The following is a 25892-nucleotide window of genomic DNA, read 5'->3' as shown; positions in this document are numbered from 1 at the left end:
CTCGTGTGCCATTAAGCACTCCACTTTTTCGTCCAGCTTTTCGCACACGACTCGGATAGTCCCCGACGGTGGATCTACCCTATCCGACGAAGAGTTCCCCGACACTGAAACTTCTTCCGTTACCGATACTTCCCAGGCTGGTGCCAAGGTCGGTCCTGCGATTCCGGTTGGAGACTGGCTTCCGGTTCACAGGCGCCCCGACGACCAAGCTCCGGTGCTTTTTCGCGGATTACTCGGTCTAGTCCCCGGCGGTGGACGGACCTAGCCTACTCCGACAGAGAAAGACCCCGACGGTGGAAGTTCTCTCGACACCGATGTTTTCATTCCGACCAGTATGGTGCCAAAGTCGGCCCGGCGATTCCGGTTGGTGGAAGACTTCCGGTTCACCGGCGCTCTGACGACCAAAACCGGTGCCACGTTACGGACGACTCAGTCATGTCCCCGGCGATGGATCATGCCTACCCGGATCGCGGTCCTGCGCTCTCTGGTCTTCGCGCACTTCCTTTGCAGCGCGCACAGCATCCCCGTTACTGCTCTGTCGACAGCGTTCCACGTGTCTTCGTGGCGACACATCTCCTCGGCAATGTTGTCGACCGTCAGGCCGCGCATATCCCTGCGCATCTCCGAGAACCTAGGGCATTCGAAGACGACGTGTGCCGGTGTTTCCTCCACGTTCACACACTCCTGACACAGAGGGGAAGACGCGTGACCGAATCGAAACAGGTACTTCCGGAAACAGCCATGCCCGGACAGAAACTGCGTCAGATGGAAGTTCACCTCCCCATGCTTCCTGTTCACCCACGCCGACACATTTGGGATAAGTCGATGGGTCCACCTTCCGTTCGCCGCATTGTCCCACTCTTGTTGCCACTTCACCAGCGAGTCCATTCTAGCAGCTGCTCTCGCATTCCTTGCGTTACTCCGCCGATAGCACTCGACGTCTTCCTCTAGGGTGATACAGATGGGCATCATCCCAGCGATAACGCATACAGCCTCCGACGAGATTGTTCTGTAGGCACTCGCGACTCTCATAGCCATGAGCCGGAACACACTGCCCAGCTTTCCACGGTTTCTCTTCGTTTTTAGCGCCGGAGCCCAGGCTGGCACTCCATACCTAAGTATTGAGGTTGCAACATTTGCCAAGAGGCGCCTCCTACTGCTTCTTGGACCGCCCGCGTTTGGCATAATCCTCGCTACTGTGTTAACCGCTTTCGCCGCCTTTTCGCAGGCGTAGTCAACGTGCGCGTTAAAGTTTAAGGGGTCGTCGACCATCACGCCCAGGTGCTTCAAAGCGCGCTGCGATGAAATTATCTCCTCTCCGATCGTGATCTCCAACCTTTGCACTGCTTTGCGGTTATTGACTACGAGCACTTCTGTCTTGTGATGGGCTATCTGCAGCTTCACTCCATTCATCCATCTTTCGACTGTGTCGATTGCCTCCGATACCAGCACTTAAACTTCATCGATTGATTCGCCAGATACCGCTAAGACAACGTCGTCTGCGAACCCCACGATAATGACTCCTGCCGGAAGCTTCAGTGTTAACACACCGTTGTACATTGCGTTCCAGAGCGTTGGGCCAAGTATTGACCCCTGTGGAACACCTGCTGTCACTCTAAACGACCTCTGCCCTACGTTGGTTTCGTACACAAGGACTCTATTCTGGAAGTAGTTCTTTAGAATCCTACACAGATAGTCGGGGACCCGCATATTATGCAGGGCTACGGCGATAGCTTCCCAACTGGCGCTGTTAAACGCGTTTTTAACGTCTATCGTTACCACGGCGCAGTAGCGTGTGGTGTGTGTGTGTGTGTGTGTGTGTGTGTGTGTGTGTGTGTGTGTGTGTGTGTGTGTGTGTGTGTGTGTGTGTGTGTGTGTGTGTGTGTGTGTGTGTGTGTGTGTGTGTGTTTTCCATCCTTCCTCCCTCAGCAGAGAAAACCGATTGGAAAAACTCTGCTACTTCTCTCGATCCCCCTGGTACCACTGATGCGACTGCTTCAGGGGGGGGGGGGGGGGCATTCGCTCTTCTTCTGTGCTCATGCACATTTTGTCGCTTCTAAATTTGTTATTCTAATCTTTTTAGTGTTCGTACCTAACCTATCGCCATTCAGCGACACAGTTGGTACAAACATACACCAAATTTGTTATTCTAATGCCGCCCGTGTGCCATTTAGCACTCCGGCTTTTCGCGCACGACTCGGATAGTCCCCGACGGTGGATCTACCCTATCCGACGAAGAGTTCCCCGACATTGAAACTTCTTCCGTTACCGATACTTCCCAGGCTGGTGCCAAGGTCGGTTCTGAGATTCCGGTTGGAGACTGGCTTCCGGTTCACAGGCGCCCTGACGACCAAGCACCGGTGCTTTTTCGCGGTCTACTCGGTCAATTCCCTGGCGGTATACGGACCTAGCCTACTCCGACAGAGAAAGACCCCGACGGTGGAAGCTCTCTCGACACCGATGTTTTTATGCCGACCAGTAAGCAGTGTTGGTAAACTCACACTCAAAGCACACTCATGAACCGCTCCTGCGTGAGCAAACTCGCACGCGATTCTGAACCGTTTTCTCACGCGCGAGAATTTCATGCAAAATCTCGCACTCACAAGTCACGACGAAATCTCATTCGCTTGTAAAACGAAACCAAATACATTTGAACGGCAATCAATGTTGTTGTACGCTAGATTTGCTTTTGTTTTAAAAAAAGACAATTACACCGTCTTCGACCTTGCGGCCTCTACAGACTGAACATTACAAACATTTGACAACGGACAACACATATTACACACCCAGTGGCCCAGTGGAGAATTTTCCGTTTGACGAAAAGTTTTCCCCGACTGGAGCGGGAATCGAACCCACACTCCGAGGCTTACGAGACACCTAAACGACTGACGCCGCTAACCGCTCGGCCACGAAGCCCTTCGATGTAAACATTTACAACACCAAGAAATAAAGGAATGAGTGAAATCATGAGTCAACTCATGCATGATTTTTTCGGCGGTGAGTTTGGCGAGTCGAGAATCGCGCGTGAAACAACTCAACCATGAGATTTGAGAATTTGAGTTTTTACCAACACTGCCAGTAAGGTGCCGAAGTCGGCCCGGCGATTCCGGTTGGTGGTAGACTTCCGGTTCACCGGCGCCCCGACGACCTATATCCGGTACTACGCAACGGACGACTCGGTCAAGTCCCCGGCGGTGGATCACTCCGATCGCGAACCAATACTCTTTGATCTTCGCGCCATCTCCGATGGAGAGCTGACATGACCGCATTCCATACGGTTTCGTCCTGACACATTCTATCTACTACGCTGTCGGGACTGAGATTTCCAGCAGCGCTCGCTAGCATGTCGCCACGTACTTCTTCAAATCGCGGACAGTCGAATATCACGTGCTCCGGTGTCTCCTCGTTGTTTGGGCATGTCGGACAGAATGGGGACTCTGCATGGTCGAATCGATACAAATACTGTCTGAAACATCCATGATCTGACAAGAACTGTGATAGGTAGAAGTTCACATCGCCGTGTTTTCTGGACATCCATACCAACACATCTGGGATAAGCCGGTAGGTCCATCTACCCTTCTCCGCGTTATTCCACTCTTGTTGCCACTTAGCCAACGAGTCCGCTTTGATTGTCTTACTCAAGTTTGCAGTGTCTCTTCTCCGGTAACAGTCTACATCACCAGAGTGCGAGGCCGCCATGTTTAAGAATCCAACATCTTGTATGTAAACATTTGTGTATCCACAAAGGATTCCATTGTGGATACACGATAGATGTTGGCTCCTGTCAGATGCATTAGGTGGGATTAGGGTTGCCACATGTTACTTAACAGCGGAATGAGATGAAACTTCCTCAAACCAACAACATAACTAAACCCATAACTTTCATTTTAGAAGATTGTATTGTAGCATCAAATCTAAACTTTCCTTACAATTTAGAACCAATTCGGTTCGTTGGCTTTTTGTAGGCCATGCAGTTTCTTAAAACTAAAGCGCTTTTCTTAACATTCGATTGTTCTGATGAAGGACGTGATGGCTGCGGACGACGAAGCTGCTCTTTACGATCGAAACGTACTTTTAATGCGTTGACCTGCTGTATTAGGCTCTCCAATTGCTGAATGCAGCTATCTTCCTCCAGTTGTGAGCCTCCCGGACGATCTTGACCTACATCTGGTACTAGGCTTTCCTGATAGCTCTCCAACGCATGAACCCGCCCAAATCTCGTGGGCTGTTGTGCCTGTCGCTGGATTGTGCTGGGTGTCGCGTAATTCGGTTCCAGTAGTGCATTTTGTGGCAAGGGTAATCTGCGCTGACGATTCAGCAACATTCTAGTCTCGTCAAACCCGTTACAGACCTCCACCATTTCTTGTAAGGACCTTGGACGGGCGGCTGCCACAATCGAAGCATACTCCGTGTTCATATTCTTCTTTACTATGAAGTATCTTTCCTCCTCGGACATTGGAGGCGTTACAAACCGAAATAGTGCCGATATGTCTCGGTAGAATTTTGCAAAGGACTCAGCAGCACCTTGAAAGCGAAAACACGCCTCTACTCGTAACATCTGTGCATAGCTGCTGGGTAAGAATTCCTGTCTGATCCGATCTTTGAAGTCATTCCACGTAAGTAAAGCTCCTTCGTTGAAGGCCCGACCGTACCAATCGAGAGCATCGTCTTGTAGCAAATGCTTTATGGATCTCAACAGTACGTCGTCAGATACGCCTTCCGATTGTGCGAAACATTCTACCCGGTCCAAGAACGTGTTAAGCGTAGTCGTGTCCTTTTCGCCTCTGAATCTGAATGGCCAGTTATGTATTGCTTTTGGATTCCTGGCGCCTTCCGTTCGTGTCCGCTCCTGCCGTAACAGGATGTTTAGTAGTTCATCTCTAAGGCGGTTGTATTCCCTGGATTGTTCAATGTCCTGCAAAGGTTCGGTTGTGTGATAGGATGGAGGCGGCATCTCTTCATTGTTGTGCGTATTTCGTAGATCTTGAGGATCACACCAGGCTCTCGCGTCCCTATGGGCGCCACTTCCGAGGTTGACTACAGTTCCACGCCCTCTTCCTCTGGTTTTTGATGTTGAAGACGACGCGATGGGCAACCCGACGAGTCCAGGCGGCGTGCCTTGTGGTTGGTCTTCTTTGTTTCGTGTCACTGGTGTCTCAGCTAAAGCTGTATCTCCTAGGAAATCTATCAAACTTCGGCGAACCGAGCTGGCAATAGCTGCTCCATTCTCTGCATCGCTACGCTTCGGAGTTTGTTGTAGTGTTGTCTCTGTGGTGATGGATGCTTGCCGGTTTGAAGGATTTGGATATGTTCTGCGCACTGCGCCTGTGTTCACTTCCACTGTGGTCACTGTCGGTGGCACTGTTGTAGCACTGTTGTTATTCACTTCACTCGCGGAGCTGACAGACGTAGGATCTAGCGCGTTCAGAACATCTGATAGAGTGGAACCAATTAACACTTTGAGCACTCGTTTCGTTTCTTGTAGATGTTGCGGTGGAGACTCAATTCGTGCTAGTCGGTTCAAATAATGTTGTAATCGAGAGACAGAGTGTTTGAGAAAGCCCACGTCTTTCTTTTTCTTTGCAGTTTCCAAAGCTGGGAGAAGAAGTTTGATTCGCGACTGACAAATTTCAATATTCGTAACGTCATCCATTACATGTGTCGAAGCTGGATATGTACGTCCCAAAGTCGTGTCTTCAGCCATAACTTCCCGTAACCGAATGCATTTGTTACGGCGGGTAGTTAGACCTAGACCCGTGATATGTCTCAAAGCCAACTCGAAATTGAGTTCCTCTTCACTTAAATGCACCGGATCAAAATCCATCATTAAAGTCTTCTAAATGAGCCAAATAATACGCAAACAAGAACTAATATAACTTTAGCCACAAACGGTTTACAAATTACAAATGGGTTTTTTAGTTGGGCGCCAATGTTACTTAACAGCGGAATGAGATGAAACTTCCTCAAACCAACAACATAACTAAACCCATAACTTTCATTTTAGAAGATTGTATTGTAGCATCAAATCTAAACTTTCCTTACAATTTAGAACCAATTCGGTTCGTTGGCTTTTTGTAGGCCATGCAGTTTCTTAAAACTAAAGCGCTTTTCTTAACATTAATTTACTCACGGGCCCGTGAACTACGTGACAACCTTCCCGCTCGCTCCACGTGCTGCGGAAGATGCTCTCCTCGTGCTGCTTGCCCCTGCGGCTCCGTGTCCGCCTTAGTTGCGGGTGCGCCACTATCTGGTAGTGCTCCGAGTGGACCACTCCGATCCCTTCGTCTCTCCGCCTCCTTGTTCGTGCGCGACTCTATGTCTTCGGATCAGACCTTGTCCTTTCCACTCCCGAAGCGCCCGGTACCTCGACTCTCGACCCTAGCTGTTCGCGTACGATGGATCTTCTTGGGCCGGTGCATCCGCACCGCTGGCGTGTGGTTCGTGCCGGGGTTCTTCCTCGAGTCTTCACTCCGTCGTTTCTCTTCACTCTGGCTCCTAATCGCAAAAGAAATAGGACATCCAAACGAAAGCCCCTTTGTGGAGCTTTCGTTGATCTGGAGTTGACTTCCCGCGGCACGTGTCTGGACACGTGGCAACCTGGCTGGTTCTTTCGTCCTCTATTTCTGTCGTATGGCCAATTGACGACCCCCTCACCGTAGCTGATTCGTCCGAGTCTTCCACGGCGTGTTGGCGTTTGGGGATCTGAATCCAGCACTTCTCAATGTGGATAATTGGTCGACACTTCCTGTCCCAACTCTTAGGGCGCCGTAAATCGTGTCGGTTGACCAGCCACGTTTTCTGATTCCCAAAGATCACGATGGCGGTTTTCGGGACCGTATGACCGTGCGATTCGTTGCAGTCGAGCGAAGAGAATGAGGTCGTATTCAAGTTACGAGCCCTTGGTTTAGCAAGCGAGGTGTAGTTGTGTAATCCTGAAGCTTTGCAGGCAGTGGCGCCGTCGCGCAACAAAGGCCTTTCAGTTGGGATCAGCTTACACGGAGCGAGCGGTGATTCTATTTTTCTATTGATTTTGTTTGTTGTGTCTTAATGCTAATAATTATTATATTCTGGGTCCTAACTGAATCTCTATTGCAACACACATACGTGCTCTACAACCTCTGCCAGGGTGATGTGTATGGGAACCATCCCGGCGATAATGCAGACTGCTTCCGACGATATCGTCCTGTACGCGTTCGCCACATGAATAGCCATGAGTCGGAACGTGCTCGAAAGTTTTGAACAACACAACAAGCAATTATGAGTGTTGGACGAACTCCTCGCTGCGCGGCAAGCTCGCGCTCGGTGCTGTTGAGGATTTGCGTTGTGATTTCTGAGTTTTATTTTCACTCCTCAGAAAATCGCCAAAATCGCTTCCTCATTTTCTCGCGAGGGACTTTCTGTCAAGCCGGGATACAGCATTAACAACTCTCGCTGCCTTCTCACAGGTATAGTCGACGTGGCAGCTGAAATTCAATCGGTCGTCCACCATCACGCCCAGGTGTTTTAACGCACGCTTTGACGGGATAACCTATCCGCTGACGTTAATTTCGGCCCGTTGAACTGCTCTACAGTTGCTGATTAGCACTACCTCTGTCTTATGGTGAGCCAACCCCAGCTTCACTTCGAAAGGACGACGTCATCCGCGAAACCGACGATCTCGACTCCTCCGGGTAGTTCCAGTCTTAACACTCCGTCATACATAATATTCCACAACGTTGGGCCGAGTATGGAGCCCTGTGGCACACCCGCCGTGACTCTAATCGATCTCTGACCCTGGTTTGTCGCGTAGACCAAGACTCGATTCTGGAAATAGCTTTTCAGAACCTTGCACAGATAGTCAGGGACCCTCGTGTTGTGTAGTGCTGTGGCAATGGCTTCCCAGCTGGCGCTATTGAATGCGTTCTTCACGTTTATAGCTACCACGGCGCAGTGTGTGTGTGTGTGTGTGTGTGTGTGTGTGTGTGTGTGTGTGTGTGTGTGTGTGTGTGTTTTTTTTCCTCCCAACCTCCCGAGCAGAGAAAACCGATTGGAAAAACTCTGCTACACCTTGTCGCCTCGATCCCCCTGGTACCACTGATGCGACTGCTTCAGGGGGGGCAATGCGCTCATGCGCTCTTCTTCTTCTGTGCTCATGCACATTTTGTCGCTTCTAAATTTGTTATTCTAATCTTTTTAGTGTTCGTACCTAACCTATCGCCATTCAGCGACACAGTTGGTACAAACATACACCAAATTTGTTATTCTAATGCCGTCCGTGTGCCATTCAGCACTCCGGCTTTTCGCGCACGACTCGGATAGTCCCCGACGGTGGATCTACCCTATCCGACGAAGAGTTCCCCGACACTGAAACTTCTTCCGTTACCGATACTTTCCAGGCTGGTGCCAAGGTCGGTTCTGAGATTTCGGTTGGAGACTGGCTTCCGGTTCACAGGCGCCCTGACGACCAAGCACCGGTGCTTTTTCGCGGTCTACTCGGTCTAGTCCCCGGCGGTGGACGGACCTAGCCTACTCCGACAGAGAAAGACCCCGACGGTGGAAGTTCTCTCGACACCGATGTTTTCAACCCGACCAGTAAGGTGCCGAAGTCGGCCCGGCGATTCCGGTTGGTGGTAGACTTCCGGTTCACCGGCGCCCCGACGACCTATAACCGGTACTACGCAACGAACGACTCGGTCAAGTCCCCGGCGGTGGATCAAGCCTGCTCCGATCGCGACCCAATACTCTTTGATCTTCGCGCCATCTCCGCTGGAGAGCTGACATGATCCGCGTGACCGCTCTGTTCACCGCATTCCATACGGTTTCGTCCTGACACATTCTCTCTACTACGTTGTTGGGACTCAGATTTCCAGCAGCGCTCGCTAGCATGTCACCACGTACTTATTCAAATCGCGGACAGTCGAATATCACGTGCTCCGGTGTCTCCTCGTTGTTTGGGCATGTCGGACAGAATGGGGACTCTGCATGGCCGAATCGATACAAATACTGTCTGAAGCATCCATGACCTGACAAGAACTGTGTTAGGTAGAAGTTCACATCTCCGTGTTTTCTGGACATCCATACCGACACATCTGGGATAAGCCGGTAGGTCCATCTACCCTTCTCCGCGTCATTCCACTCTTGCTGCCACTTAGCCAACGAGTCCGCTCTGGTTGTCTTCCTCACGTTTGCTGTGCCTCTTCTCCGGTAACACTCTACATCCTCTGCCAGGGTGATGTGTATGGGAACCATCCCGGCGATAATGCAGACTGCTTCCGACGATATCGTCCTGTACGCGCTCGCCACACGAATAGCCATGAGCCGGAACGTGCTCGAAAGTTTTGTTCGATTCCGCTTCAGTTTCAGCGCTGTAGCCCAGGCCGGAACTCCGTATCCATAGGCGCCAACTTAGGGGGGGGGGGCAAGCATGGTTTTGCCCCCCCAATATTTGACGATTTTTCAATTTTCCCATACAAAAATTAAGAAAAACCCGGAAAAATCAGGCTTTGCCCCCCCAATAATTTGACCAAGTTGGCGCGTCTGTCCGTATCTAAGTATCGAAGAGGATACTCCCGCCAGAAGACGTCTGCTGCTGCTGCTCGGTCCACCGATGTTCGGCATAATCCTGGATACAGCATTAACAACTTTCGCTGCCTTCTCACAGGCATAGTCGACGTGGCAATTGAAATTCAATCGGTCGTCCACCATCACGCCCAGGTGTTTTAACGCACGCTTTGACGGGATAACCTGTCCGCCGACGTTGATTTCGGCCCGTTGAACTGCTTTACAGTTGCTGACTAGCACTACCTCTGTCTTATGGTGAGCCAACCGCAGCTTTACTTCACTCATCCAGGCCTCGATGGAACCGATCGTCTCCGCCGTCAGCATCTCTACTTCTTCCAGGGTCTCACCGGTTATCGAAAGGACGACGTCATCCGCGAAACCGACGATCTCGTCTCCTCCGGGTAGTTCAAGTCTTAACACTCCGTCATACATAATATTCCACAACGTTGGGCCGAGTATGGAGCCCTGTGGCACACCCGCCGTGACTCTAACCGATCTCTGACCCTGGTTTGTCTCGTAGACCAAGACTCGATTCTGGAAGTAGCTTTTCAGAACCTTGCACAGATAGTCAGGGACCCTCATGTTGTGTAGTGCAGTGGCGATGGCTTCCCAGCTGGCGCTATTGAATGCGTTCTTCACGTCTATTTCTACCACGGCGCAGTAACGATTACCTCTCCTCTTCTGCTTTGAGGCTTTCTCCGCATTCGCAATGACTGTCCGGATTGCATCCACAGTCGACTTCCCTTTCCGAAACCCGAACTGCCTATTAGACAGTCCGCTCTCGCTTTCCGTACACTTTATCAGCCTGTTCAGGATGATTTTCTCCAGGAGTTTGCCAAGCGTATCCAGCAGGCATATCGGTCGATACGATGCTGGGTCTCCTGGCGGCTTGCCAGGCTTTGGCAGCAACACCAGCTTCTGGATCTTCCAAATGTCTGGGAAGTAGCTATCCACCAGACATTTCTGTATCGTTATCCTGAACATGTCCGGAAACGCTTCGATCGCCGCTTTCAATGCCATGTTGGGGATACCATCTGGACCAGGGGCTTTCTTCACTTTTAGTCCTTTGGCTATTGTAAGGAGTTCCTCGTTAGACACCCGGTTTGCGCCGGCAGCTACTTCCACCCCGTCGACGTACGGCGTAGGTGGCCATGTGGTTAAACCGTGATTCGGAAAGAGGCCGTTCACAATTACCTCCAGCTTTTCAGGGCACATTTCAGATGGTGTAGCTGGGCCCTTGATTTTCGCCATCACGACGCGATAAGCTTGTCCCCAGGGATTGGCGTCTGCTTCTCTGCACAGCTCCTTGAAGCAATTGGCCTTGCTCAGAGCAATCTCCCGCTTGAAAGCGGTCCTGGCCTCGCGGAAAATCACCTTGCGTTCCTCTCTGCTCGCTTCGGATCTTGCTCTTTGAAATCGTCTTCTAGCTTTAAGGCAGGCAGCACGTAGGGTGCTGAGCGTTTCATTCCACCAGTAAGCTGGACGCCGGCGGTTATTCGGTTCGAGTTTCCTGGGCATAGTAATATCACATGCCCTCGCTACTGCTTCCGTTAGTTCCACAGCGGTCATAGCGGGAGTGTCGCTGTCTGTCCGAAGTGCCTCGACAAAAAGCTCCTTGTCGAACTGCTTCGTTTTCCACTTCCTTTCGCAGGTCCTCCGGGTGCTCGGCAGAGCGGAGATCCGCCGACCGACGCTGTAGTGGATGGACTGATGGTCACTGTGCGTGTATTCTTCGCTTACTCTCCAGTTCATGTTGTTCATCAGCGACGGGCTGCAGAACGTCACATCAATAGTGGATTCTCGTCCGTCCTTACGGAATGTACTCACAGAGCCTTCATTGCACACTTTAACATTCAGCTTCGCTAAGGCTTCCAGCAGACAGTAACCCCTTGCGTTGGTCAGCCTACTTCCCCACTCCACAGCCCAGGCGTTGAAGTCCCCGCCGATAACAACCGGCGCACGTCCTATCAACTTATCAGTTAGTAGATCCAACATCCGATTGTATTGCTCAGGGGTCCACCTTGGGGGCGCATAGCAGCTGCACACAAAGACACCGTTGATCTTGGCGATAACAAAATCTTCATGATAGTTATCCACTACTTCTTGAATGGGAAACCCGCCTGTAACTTGGATTGCCGCTATCCTTGCTTTATCCGCCACCCAGTTACCGTTATTGATAGGAACTCGGTACGGCTCTGCAATTATTGCGACGTCGCACTTGGTTTCCGTTGTCGACTGCCACAACAGTTGCTGTGCTGCATCGCAATGATTGAGATTCACTTGCGTTATCTCCATCATTGTCATTGTTGACCTGCCTTCGCCTTCTTGTACATCGGGCATTTGAAGCCACCCGTCGAATGATCGTTTCCGTCCTCCGGTTTGCAGAACATACACCTCGGTTGCTTCGTGCAGTCTCGAGCAACGTGACCACTTCCGCCGCATCTCCAGCACAATGTGGACCTGTCAGGGCCCTTGCAGCTTCGCGCCTGGTGACCGAACTCTATACACCGGAAGCATCTCTCCATCTGCTTAGCAACTCGAGGAGTGGCTCTCAGAGTGCCCACCGCCCAACCAACTTTTATCTTGCCGATCTCCACCAGCTTGTTTGCAGCGTCAACCGATAAGCGAATCGCCGTCGTCTGGGTGCCTCCAAACGCTTTCCTTAATCGAATTTGCACCGGAACATCCAGCTTACACTGCTCGGTTAGGGCAAATCTCAGTTCCTCTTCTGTCGTGACCGCATCCAGATCCCTGCATTCGATCACCACCTCCTGTGAAAGAGCCCTGACATTTGCATCGCTGCCCAGGGATTTCGCGACGAGTTCCCGGTAATCCAGGCTCTTAACAGCTGGATCTTTCTTTAGCTCGAAGATCATCTTGCCTTTCTGCGTGCGCCGTGTCTTAACCACGTTCTCGCCCAACTCCTTAAGGTCCGGATCCTCCCTCACCGGCCGAAGTTTATCTTTCTTTTCCGGTTCCGTCTTCCTTTCTATTTTTTCCTTTCGCTTTTTCTTCTTAACTCGCTGGCTTTCAACGGTGTGCCATCCACTGTCTCTGCCATCGTTTCTCTGATTGTCGACGCGCGACTGATCGTTCTTCTGCTTCTTCGGGACTTCCTCGTCTCCAGGCGTGTCCCTACCTCTTTTCTCCGAGCGGTGACTCTTAGGCGTCTCCCGAGTTTCCGCCGTAGCTCTTCCTGCAGCTTCCGTTACAGCCTTTTCAGCTGTTTCAGCTCTCAATCTAAGTGCCTTTTGCTCTCGTTCGGCAGCTATAACAGCAGATTTGATGTTTGTCACCATCTGCTTAATTTTCAGGTGCACGTTGTGTCTGTCCTTCACAAACTCGTACAGTTCGTTCACCTTTTTCCTCACCTCACCCAAACCCGACTCTTGAGCAGCACTGCTCTTCGGCGTCGGTATGAACACTCGCTGGTTCGAAGACCCTAGCTCCTGTTGGTTACCTTGGAGCTCGCTTCGGATTGTGCTACTGGTAGCGATCGCTGCGGTTTCCAGCGGTGTCACTGGTGATCTCTGCATCCTCTCGCTTCTTCGGAACACGTTCGCATCCTCCTCGACTTCGGTATTCGTTAGATTCTCCATTTTGTTGGGTCCCCACTCCGGGCCGCTATCTCCACTCGTTGTAGTAGTCGCTTATGATCCCTTGGTTATCTTTGCAAAGCAGGGAGGCCAAGCGAGGGTTGAACGCGTACCTTCATGGGGTACGTGTCCAGAGCCGGATCAGCGTAGGTCAGGAATGTTCCATCTGAGCCTACTACCCACCTTTGTTGGTGCGAGTATTGAACGTACCTGGAGGCCTGCCAAGGTTTTAACGGGACGGAGGCAAACGTACTGTTAGCCCGCTCGCCGTTTCAAGTGGTGTCACCCTTCCTTACTCAGGGAACAGAACAGCACGAATGTCAGCCCATCATCGCCATCCGATCCATAGTCCGTAGTCCGTTGTCGTTTGCGTTGACCAGTATGCCATAATCAGGATGTTACTGGCATCGATCCTGATGTGCCGGTTGGCACTCCGAGTATTTGGGCTAAGGCACTTTGGAAGCGGTACCAGGTCGCTTGTACAGAGTTGCTTGCGGATGTGTGGCTTTTTACGGAGATCCAACAGAGCCCACTGTTGAAACCCCGCCACATCCTAGGCATCCTCTGCTTGAGCTATCTGGAAACCAGAAGCTCGGTCACTCCCCGAAGGAAGAGCCAAAGGTGGTAATCCACACGGATGTGTGAACGATTTTCGCTTAGGATGAATTCCCAAGCTGCCAGTGTGTGTGTGTGTGTGTGTGTGTGTGTGTGTGTGTGTGTGTGTTTTTTTTTTTTCCTCCCAACCTCCCAAGCAGAGAACTCTGCTACACCTTGACGCCTCGATCCCCCTGGTACCACTGATATGCGACTGCTTCAGGGGGGGGGCAAGCTCATGCGCTCTTCTGCTATTGTGCTCATGCACTTTTTGTCGCTTCTAAATTTGTTATTCTAGTCGTTCTCGTGTTCGTACCTAACCTATCGCCATTCAGCGACACAGTTAGCACAAACATACACCAAATTTGTTATTCTAATACCACCAGCAAGTACATCGGATCATACTGAGTTTCTCCGAGGAACGGTGCGTGTGTGTGTGTGTGTGTGTGTGTTTTTTTTATTCTACGGGTCCAAAAATCTTCTAAAGACGCTGTGTGGGATTCGAATGTGCGCCTACCCACTAAAAACACTCTCCTAGTTCACCTCCACCTTAAATGCCTCTCCGGTACCACCATGTAGTATTTCTTCGGAGGGGAGGCGTTATGTGCCTTGTGCACCATCACCAATTTGTTATCCTAGTCTTCTTCATGCTATGCGCACCGCTTCGTTAGTATGCTGTTAATATTCCAGTATCGCCACTAAGCGACATACATGCTATTTTTCAAATTTGTTATTCTAATCGTTCTTAGCCGTTCGGCTCCGGTTAGCTTGTTATTGCTTAATGTGCCGCCATTGAGCGGTAAACTCTATGTTAGTACCATTTACATCAAATTTGTTATTCTAAAGCCACGCTGAGTTCATCGGCTCCTACTAGTTTGCCCCGTGAACGTTGCCCTCCCGGTGCCGCCCGAGTGCCAATCAGCACTCGAGGTTTCCGCGCACGACTCGGATAGTCCCCGACGGTGGATATATCCTACCCGACGAAGAGTTTCCCGACACTGAAACTTCTCCCGCAACCGACTTCCCGGGCAGATGCCAAGGTCGGTCCTGCGATTCCGGTTGGAGACGGCTTCCGGTTCACAGGCGCCCTGACGACCATGCTCCGGTGCTTCTTCCCGATCGCTCTACTCTGACAGTCCCCGGCGGTGGATCTGTATTACTCCGACAGAGAAGTCCCCGACGAAAGACGTTCTCCCGTTACCGCCCGTGTGCCAGTGAGCACAATGACTTCACGCGCACTACTCGGATACTCCTCGGCAGTGGATCTATCCTACTCCGACAGAGAGTTCCCCGACGTAAAGGGTGATACGGTCAAAATTTGGTCACACATTTTTTTTTCATAACTTTAGACTGCGTACACCAAAACAGCTAATTTTTGGACCAGTAATGCTACATTATATGTAGCTTATACCATAAAATTTTCATCAAAATCGATTAAGTATTGGTTGGTATATAGATGAAACCATCGACCTATTATTTTAAAATTTTGTACAAAGGCGCTCCATAGTAAATTTTCGGAAATTTAAGATCAGTAAAGCACAATTTTGATTATAGAACAACCAATGGGGCACGTTCGGTGTAGTACTAGATTTGTAGTAATGAGCTGAATTTTAGTATGGTGAGAAGGTCAATTCTCCGTTTCTGCAATGAAATGGTGCAAAAAGCGTGGGTATTATGATTCCTTGCCTAATTTGATGCTGTTTGAGCAAAACTTTGGATAACTATGTTGTTTATGTTGCAAGAAATGAAGAAAACAACAACATTGTTACCCGAAGTTTTGCTCAAACAGCATCAAATTAGACAAGGAATCATAATACCCACGCTGTTTGCACCATTTCATTGCAGAAACGGAGAATTGACCTTCTCACCATACTAAAATTCAGCTCATTACTACAAATCTAGTACTTCACCGATCTGTCCTATACTGCTCCGATTTTTATCAAAATTTTACAGTATAATACTATAATGAAAATACGTTCGCAGTAAAATTTTGAGCTATTTTGTATGAATACTTTCAAAGTTGTAGCAGTTTGAATATGAAAAAAACTGACCGGGTGCCACTTAAGCATTTATAACTTTGTAACGGCTCGATCAAACTGAATGAAATTATTACACAACATTTTGATATGCATACTTCACATACAGAAAAATTTTCATTGAAATCGGTTAAGTATTTCTGGCTCTATAAATAAAACAGTAAAAATGTGTTCTTATTTGTGAAAAAAAAAATTAAAATTGCAGATCTCAGGGTTCAACAATATCTCCGCAAATACTGGACCGATTTTGATGAAAATTTTATGGTACAAGCTACATATAATGGACCATTACTGATCCAAAAATCAGCTGTTTTGGTGTACGCAGTCTAAAGTTATGAAAAAAAATGTGTGACCAAAATTTGGCTTGACTTGACAAAATTTGACAAAATTTGACCACCTAAACAAATATAACTTTGTAATGGCTGGATCAAATTGAATGAAATTTTTACACAACATTTTGATATGTATACTTTACATACGGAAAAATTTTCATTGAAATTGGTTCAGTATTTGTGGCTCTTTAAATAAAAGAGTAAAAATGTGTTATAATTTTTTAATCCTCCTTGTACAACATTTTAAAATTGCAGTTTTCAGGATTCACAATATCTCCGCACATACTAAACCGATTTTGATGAAAATTTTATGGTATAAGCTACATATAATGTACCATTACTGGTCCAAAAATCAGCTGTTTTGGTGTACGCAGTATCAAGTTATGAAACCAATTGTGTGACCAAATTTTGACCGTATCACCCTTTAGGAAGTTCTCCCGAATACCGACCGAGAGCCAGTAAGCTCCACACCTTAATCGCTCACGACACCGGTAGTCCCCGACGGCGGATCTACCACACGCGGACGGAACTACTACGCTTGCCCCGGATTGTCTCTTCGATCATTCATTTGCTGCTCTCGCCATTTCCGCTGGAGAAACGACATTATCTTTACCACCGCAGCATTCACCGCGTTCCAGCAGGCTTCGTTGCGGCACATTCTAGTCACAATGTTGTCGGCCCTTATACCAGCACCGCAGATTGCTGTCATCTCGCTGCGCTCCACAGTGAAACGTGGACACTCGAAGACAACGTGTTCCGGCGATTCCTCGACATCTCCGCACTCAGGGCAGAACGGCGACCCTGCGTGTCCGAACCGGTGCAGGTATTTCTTGAAGCAGCCATGACCTGACAAGAACTGCGTCAAATGGAAATTCACTTCCCCATGATCTCTGTTTACCCATTCTACCAAATTTGGAATAAGGCGGTGGGTCCATCTTCCCTTCGCTGTCGTATTCCACTCGTGTTGCCACTTCGCTATCGTGGCGACCCGCGCTGCCTTCCGAGCTCCTCTTGTGCCCCTGGCCTCGTAGCACTCTTTGTCCTCTTCTAGAACGAAGGCGATGGGAGCCATCCCGGCAATCACGCACACCGCATCCGATGATATCGTGCGATAGGCGCTTGCCACTCGCATGGCCATCAGTCTGTACGTGCTGCAGAGCTGACCACAATTTCTCTTCGTTTTCGTTGCGGTCGCCCAAGCTGGACCAGCGTACCTCAGAATCGATGTAGACACGCTAGCTAGTAACCGCCTCTTGCTACTGCTGGTTGCTGAGTTATTCGGCATGATCCTCGCCAATGCCGTGATCATCTTTGCTGCTTTCCCGCATGCATAATCGACGTGGCTGTTGAAGTTTAGCCGGTCGTCGATCATTACGCCGAGATGCTTCAACTCCCGCTTAGAGACTATGGCATGTTCCCCGACTGTGATGGCAGCCTTCTGCACCACCTTGCAGTTACTGATCAGCACCAGCTCCGTTTTCTGGTGGGCTATAGATAGTTTCTTCCCCTGCATCCAGTACTCAACAGCGTCTACCGCCTCAGTTGCGAGTATCTCCACTGCTTCTAAAGTCTCGCCAACTACCACCAACGTGATGTCGTCCGCAAATCCAACGATTTTGACGCCTGTCGGTAGCTCCAGTGTCAGTACCCCGTTGTACATTGCGTTCCACTATGTTGTTGATGTTGCAAGAAATGGAGAAAACGACAACACTGTTGTCCAAAGTTTTGCTCAAACAGCATCAAATTAGGCAAGGAATCATAATTCCCACGCTTTTTGCACCATTTCATTGCAGAAATGGAGAATTGATCTTCTCACCATACTAAAATTCAGCTCATTACTACAAATCTAGTACTTCACCGACCTGTCCTATTGACAAAATAAACAATCGGGCGCTTTTTCTTTCTTTGACTTGCTTGGTATTTTGTGGAATATTGTTTTTTGGTTTTGGAAGGTATGCGATTCACTATTGAGTCTTAAAATTATTTTGCATCTGAATAGCATTGATATTGTCAAGTCCGTACCAACACCAAAATACCCTTTTCCTATCCCATGGCGTTTATGTGGTCAGCAAAGACTATTCAGCCATTACCCCTCCTTATCATCGGCTTTGGATTGACTTGCGCTCTCATTGCCCCACCAAATGCTGCAAAATGAAAATGAAAATGAAATGTACAACATTTCAAGTCAATTGATTCAAAATTGACTGAGTTACAGTGGAAAACAGACGAATATAAAAGCCACCGCCTAAGTGGTGCGATACCCTACTTGTAGTATTTTTATGCAACAGAAAATTATAAGTTAGGGGTAGGCGGGGCAATATGGACACCCTAAGGTTTTTGCCAATTTTACCTGGTAAGATGTCAAAGAAGTTTAGTTTTTTGATACATGTATCCTTTTAAAGTCTATTTAGCATCTATTGCATAAGAATGCTCACGAAGAAAAATGATTTATCCACTTCAAAAAATGTTATGAAAAATGTTAGTTTTTCATGACCGTCTTCAAGCATACGGGGCAGAATGGACACCCCCATGGGGCAATATGGACACCATGAGACTTTTACGAATTTCGTACGTTATTTACACCTATAAAGTCATTTCATTACAAAACAACTATTATGGATGAATAATACACCGAAGTAGTTCATTTTTGTTCAGTTAATTTAAATTCAGGCTGTTTTGGATAAAGCTTCGTTTTTGTCGGCATGTACAGCTGTGCCTAGAAAAACTATTTTCCATTGCTGTCGTTTTTTGACCAATTTATTTCACCCTATGTCTACTATAGTGGACATTTAACCGAATATATACTGAAATCGAAGAATTTGGTTGGTTTGTGATTTAGGTTACATTTTTCCCTTGCCGCTTCTTTAAAAAAGGTGAGTGTCCATTTTGCCCCGGCAGCAGAAGATATTTCCAAACTTGATTTTTGATATAATAAAGAAGAAAATATAAACATGTTAAGCATGCAGATACAGCAAAACTACTTGCTTGTGTTCTAGAAATATCAGGTTTTAATCGACCTGCAATAAATTAATCACTAAATATTATTTTAGATGGTGTGAAAATTATAATTTCCATGCACAAAAAACGGAGGACGCAACTTTTTCGTGTAAAATCAAGTATAATTTTAATTTCTAATGTTTCTTTCCTGAAACTACGTTTTAGACAAATGGACTATATACTCCATTCATTAAAAGTTCAAAAAAGTTCGCATATTTCAAAATATTGAGGGTGTCCATTTTGCCCCGGGTGTCCATAATGCCCCGCCTACCCCTACAAGCTAGACGGGCTTGGTGGTCTAGTGGCTACCGCTTCTGATTTATATGCAGAAGGTCCTGGGTTCAATCCCTGACTCGTCCCTTTCCTCCTACTTTGAATCTTTCTATATACTTTCTCTCTGCTCTCTGCATATACAACTCATGTATATAAACATGTTCATAGCCGTCGCTAGAACAGAAACGGGTTGAAAAGGCCGTTTCCCTTCCTTCCAAACTTTCACAGCACAGTGTCACAATCCTATTAGAAAACGCCTACAAGTTATGCAATCAAGCGAACTGTGCCGCACATCTTCAAAATAATAAAAACACACAATTCTATCACCTTCCTCTGGTATCCACACACCAATGTGTGAACCTTCTGCCAACCAATTCCCACCAACACTCCAACATCCGCATGAATTTGTGCTGGCGCAGAGGTATATTCGGCCAGATGTGGATACAAACGATTGCAATCATCACTTCCTTACCCCTTCCCCACATTGTTGACCTGCAACCTGACGTGGCAGGCGCCTTTGTCGCCTAAAAATAGAAGATCACCAACGCTCACACACTGAAGATGCCTGCTAGTCCCCGGCAGTTATCTCATTGGTCCTTGTGTGAGTGTAGCTGGTCTGGCGATACTGGAGTAGCATCCACGGGCGGTCAATCAAGCTCAAGCTCAGAAAATTATAAGTTACAAGCTACAAGACTAATATTATTAGTAAAATTGTCATTATGCTACAGGCCCCAGGAGTCAAAAAGTATGTGTTATGGCGATCAAACTGTTTATCATCATTAGAAAACAGCATGTTAATCCGCTGTTTCATCTTGCCCCACCCGTTTCAACTTGCCCCGGTGTACCTTATGTTTGAAACATTATCTATTATTTTTAACAATTAATTTATTAACAGGCCAACCCGCACAAAGGCTTAACGAGTCCGATTGTTCTTATTTTTTACACGAAAAGCAACGGAATCACAGCTACTTTGTGATTCCAGAGTAGCACACATTTTCTTTTTTTCTCTACCACGCTTTGTTGACAGTCGTCGCTTGTTGGATCAATCATTAGCCTGTGCATGCCGGCGGGATCGACATACGAATGACACTAATGAGTGGAGCTTTTTTGTCGACCATTTAAACTTTTAAAGCTTTCAACAGTGTTCGACATTCGATCTGGCTGAAATTCAATTCGACCGTTATTTTTTTTTAGTCAAATCAGCTTTTATGGTTGCGGTAAACAGAAGCATTTCTGATTCCTCCGTCTCAATTGCAAGTGATTGCAAGATTCTTTGTAAAAGTGTTTTGAATGGCGGGTAAGATTTTTGAAACTCCCGAAATTATTGTGCGTTTAGCACTAGGGGCAAGACACTGTGCAAACGAGAGTTACTCTGAGAAATTTTGAGTAACTCTTTTCACTAAAGATCGACGAAATTGGTTGAGAAACATCCCTAAAACTGCAAGAAAGGCGAGATATTGGGCAATATTGTTTTGATTTTGCGATGAATAGGCAACGCCAAAGCAAAAACGGGAGCAATCCAGAGGAATTCTGAGCAACACTGTGAAGGAAAATGTACTCTCCAGCACAGTGTCTTGCCCCACGGTTTAGCACTAAATTGATTTTCGAAAAAACTTCATCGACTTCCGCTGCCTTTCCTATGCGTTAAACATAACGTCGGAAGTAGTGCGCTGTACAGTAAATCTGGTTTTCTATACAGCGCACTACTTCCGACGTTATGATTAACGCATAGGAAAGGCAGCGGAAGTCGATGAAGTTTTATCGGAAATCAATTTAGTGCTAAACGCACAATATTGTATTTGGAATACATTACTTATTGGGAAAATTTATAGAATATGACGCTAAAAATTTAAACGTCTTATTTTTGGCGTAGGTGTATTGAAACTATCGCCAATAAAACGCATATGTACATATTTAAATGCCATAATTAATCGTTATGTGAAACAAACGATTTTCTTCTTGTCTCACCCAGCGCATCTACAATGGGGGACCATTAGAATTGTTCTATTATTATACTTGCCGTAACTGCTTTTAATTACGTAAAGAACATAACTATTGATTATGGCATTTAAAATCATTTTTTTTTTCAATCTGGATTTATGTTTGGAAAATATCAGATAAAGAATGAAGCATCAAAATAGTAGTTTACGCAACAAGGTGCAGAATGACGATTTTTACAGCACGAGTCGTACATTTATCCAACGAGGCTTGCCGAGTTGGATAATTACGACGAGTGCTGGAAAAATCGAGTTCTGCACCGAGTTGCGTACAACGTTTTTTGCAATTTCATAAATTACCCTTGAGGATAGTTTTCAACAAAACTTTTTCATCAAACTGCACACTGATGTTCATAGCCAATGTTTAAGAAAATCTGATCATAATAGGTTATACTCTGCAGTTGTCACAATTTCTCATAACTGTGTCCAGAAAGCATCAAGAAGTTGACCAAAACTGAAAACAGTGCTGTAATGGTTCATTACGCAACGCAAATCAGTGCTGTAATGGATCATTACAGCACTGTTAATTTGGTGTGGGAAAGTAGGCCTTTTCCTGACAGATTTGCGTGAGGTAAAACAGCCTATTACGATGAGAAATTGCAAAAAATTATTTAAATTTAGAGATTAGTTTTTAAACATACTAAAAATGTCGCGCAAATAAAGGGAAGCTTGGGGTGAGTAATTTCTGAAGAATGAATCACTGACCAATTTATGAGTATTTTTTTGTAATTTGACGGTTTTGTACAACTTTTAGCAAGTCAAAAGAAAATCGTTTGTTTCACATAACGATTTATTATGGTATTTAAATATGTATGCGTTTTATTGACGATAGTTTGAACACACCTACGCCTAAAGCGTCATAATCTATATATTTTCCTACATGCTAATGCGAGGTATGCACTTCAACCGGAATCGCTCAAGTAATTTTCGTTCAGTGCATTATTTTTCCGTGACCGGAATGGTCAAGAAATTTAACACAGCAAGCCCCATTTGATTTGACGTTTTGTTTCAGCTCCGTACTAGGATCCGGAATAAAGCGAAGCTTTCTTATTTCTTGAGCGATTCCTTGCCTGAATTTTCCACGCATCGAGATAGGCGAAGAAATTTCTTGCGATCTGCGTACTACCCATAAAACTGTTCAGCACTAAAATGTGTAAGACCTACTCATAAATGCATAATTTCCATACCGCGCATAATATGTGTAAGAGTTATACATTCACAAAATATGCTCGTACACTATTCTAGATGCGAAATGGCTATATTTTTTGGTTCGCCAAGGTCACTAGTAAACCTAGCTAAATTGCCATACAAAAAAAAACTTTAACGTTAAACTTTAACGATTTTGTGGACGCAGGAGCAGATTTTGTGAATGTGTAACTCTTACACATTTTATGAGTGGTATTGAAACTATGCATTTATGAATAGGTCTTACACATTTTAGTGCTGAGCGGTTTTACTGTGCAAAAAGTAATATATTCCAAATACATTAATTTCGGGGGTTTGAAAAATCTTTCCCCGCCATTCAAAACACTTTTACAAAGAATCTTGGAATCACTTGCAATTGAGACGGAGGAATCAGAAATGCTTCTGTTTACCGCAACCATAAAAGCTGATTTGAATTAGAAAATAACGGTCGAATTGAATTTTAGCCAGATCGAATGTCGAACACTGTTGAAAGCTTTAAATGGTCGACAAAAAAGCTCCACTCATTAATGTCATTCGTATGTCGATCCCGCCGGCATAGTGGTTTCTTAGCCTGTGCGCGCAGGCGTAGTCGACATATGAATGACACTAACGAGTGGAGCTTTTCTGTCGATCATTTAAGGTGACTTGGTGCATCACAGAATTTTCATAGGAATCATTGACTTTTTAATTTTCAATGATTGTTTGCCTCGCGTTTTTGAAGTGATAAAAAACGGGAAATTTTGCAGTCACGCAGTAGAAAAAGTATCATCACACTCACCACGAGTGAGCATATGGGATGATACATTTTCATCCGAATTTGCGCTTTGGTAACTGAGTTTTATCACTTTGAAATTTCGAGCGAGATTTCAATGATGCTGATGACGCACTACGCGTCGTTAAGGCCCCTTAGCGTGTCATCGCAAAATGGCTTCTTCAAAATCATTGACCGAAATCAACTTTACACAACATTGCACCAATACATATTTGTAAAAAATCGACACTTATCTTATTTTATAAAATAATCAATTTCACGCGAGATATTCGGCATAAAAATGTATTCACACTACTTCAAATACAAGCCTCTTTCCAAGTAATCACGATTACTAAGCATTAGTTCACTCGAAAGTAGAAATTTTTAACGATTTGTTTCGACCGCACTAAATTGTGGTTGGCGGTGTTTACCACCCACCGCAGTACCAACGACGACGACGGCAGCGCGGTGATGTCTTTTGGCGCGCACAATCATCGATCATTGCACGCAGTGATGTCGATCCTGCTGGCCAAAGCATCAATGAAAATGATCGAAATCAATTAAAAAAATCCAGTCAAACACATTGGTTATGCGTCATAAAATCAAAAATAATTTGTGGGGTGATTATTTTTAAACTTTTTTGTAATTGTAATTGTAATTGTATTTATTGATCGAACGTAAACCAGTTTATAATTATCGGGTCAAGGATAATATAATAATAATTAATAATTAATTAGTTTTGTACTGTTCATTTTAATTCCGCCCTCTAATGTTTATCTTTTGACTGATACGCGTATTTAGACTACTACTTATAATCTTCCTCCGTGTCTCCTATAAGCAGAATATCCTCTTCGAATGAGTGTATTGTGGATTTAGCACCAAATTGGTGTCGGAAGTAACTTCATTGACTTCCGCTGCTTTTCCTGTGCGTTAAACATAAATAACGTCGGAAGTAGTGCGCTGAATAGAGCATCAGATTTGCTATACAGCGCACTACTTCCGATGTTATGTTTAACGCATAAGAAAGGCAGCGGAAGTCAATGAAGTTATTGCCGACACCAATTTGGTGCTAAATCCACAATATTCCGTGTTGTAAATACCTTTTAATGGATCATTAATGCCGTTTTTCTTTTTGATCCAGTTCCAACCTGGGTTGGAAGTGGATGAGATCACAGTTTCAACCCCAACTCGACTTCGGTTTCGCTTGTACTAAAGTTTGTTTGACGTTGTTTGTTTACACATTTTCCGCCAATCTAGTTCCAGCCCAGGTTAAAAAAAGAAAAACGGCATAAAATAACTAAAACGGTCGCTATGAAATGAACACAGGTAGCGCCATCGTAGCCTTGTGTGTTTGACATAGCTTGACTGCTGTCACAATGCACTGGGGGCCGGGTTCGCTATCTAGCGGGACAAAATTAATTACTCCGAAACGAAGCATTTCCGTCACATTGTGTCGCTTCGACTACCTATGCGGAACAGTAACGAACTACCTACTAATTTCTTGGAAATTAATGCTCCTGCTCAGAGTTTAAAATTTTCATTTTCAATGAGTGAAATTCAACATGAATTTTGAAGATTTTCAACTGAGGGATCAAAATAAAATTCATTTTTGTGAGTGAATTTTTTCACCTATTCATTCATTTTTCTGTCACTGACAATTTTCACTGAGAAATAAAACTGGACCGTAACTCCCTATTATGCTTCCAATTACCTCAAAACTTGTGTGTAGTAGTTAATTAGAATAGTAATTATGTTCTCTATTTGTCCATTTAGTCGAATTGTGCGTCTGTTAACAGAAATTGGACATTTTACGACGTGCGAAAAAATATTCGTGACAGAGAATTGAATGAAAAAAGAGAGGCATTCAGCTGACAATGAATGTGGCCAAACACGAATGAAAAAATGAGAATGTCAATCTTCACTTTCAATCTTCGATTTTTTTACTCTCTGAGTGTCATTCATATGTCGACAACGCCTGCGCGCACAGGCTAATTACACGAACACCACTTGAGTTACTGGTTGAAAATAGTAAACAAAGATCAGTTGTTCCCAGCAAAATCAAATGGGCATATTTTCAACCAGTAGATTTGCATTAGTGTTCGTGACACCGCGCTGCGAAACCACTATGCACAGGCTAATTGGCCTCGTATGGAGAAGACCTGTCGTTCGCGTCTACGTCGTCGTCGTCGTCGTCGTCGTCGATCTCGATCGTGTTGTGAACAACGAGTTCTGCTTCCACCGCAGTGTCCATAGGTACGGTGTTTGGTTGGTTGTTGTTTTCGGCAAGTGCACACTGCGTGGGCTCGATGAACGAGACATTGGCACAATGGGATGATTGGGGCTCAGCGTGAAGCGGCGGGAAATCAATCTCGCTGAACGTATTATTGCTTGCGGTTTGCTCAACGTTTGCGGCGGCGGCTGCTGGTGCTGATGATGATGCTGTTGTTTGTTGTTGGTACCTTCAGGAATGGTTGCCTCTACGCATTTCTGCTTCGGGTGTGCGGGTCGGGAGCATCGCCTACAGGTTCGCATTTGATTCGGATGCTCCACGAAACAGATCTCGTTGGCGATCGTTAGAAAGGAGGGTATGG

At 46.2% G+C, this 25892-nt stretch overlaps 1 protein-coding gene across 1 annotated transcript in view; it reads left to right on the top strand.

Moving 5' to 3' along the window:
* Positions 1–25892, top strand: part of LOC109425229 (protein bric-a-brac 1) — a 63504-nt gene that overhangs the window by 28400 nt on the left and 9212 nt on the right. The gene's annotated exons all lie outside the window — the stretch shown is intronic.

The sequence above is a fragment of the Aedes albopictus genome, chromosome 2 (genome assembly GCF_035046485.1).
Source record: "Aedes albopictus strain Foshan chromosome 2, AalbF5, whole genome shotgun sequence".
NCBI classification, from domain to species: Eukaryota; Metazoa; Arthropoda; class Insecta; order Diptera; family Culicidae; genus Aedes; species Aedes albopictus.
Note: the sequence above shows the minus strand (reverse complement) of the source record. Positions and strands in the feature narration are given on the sequence as shown.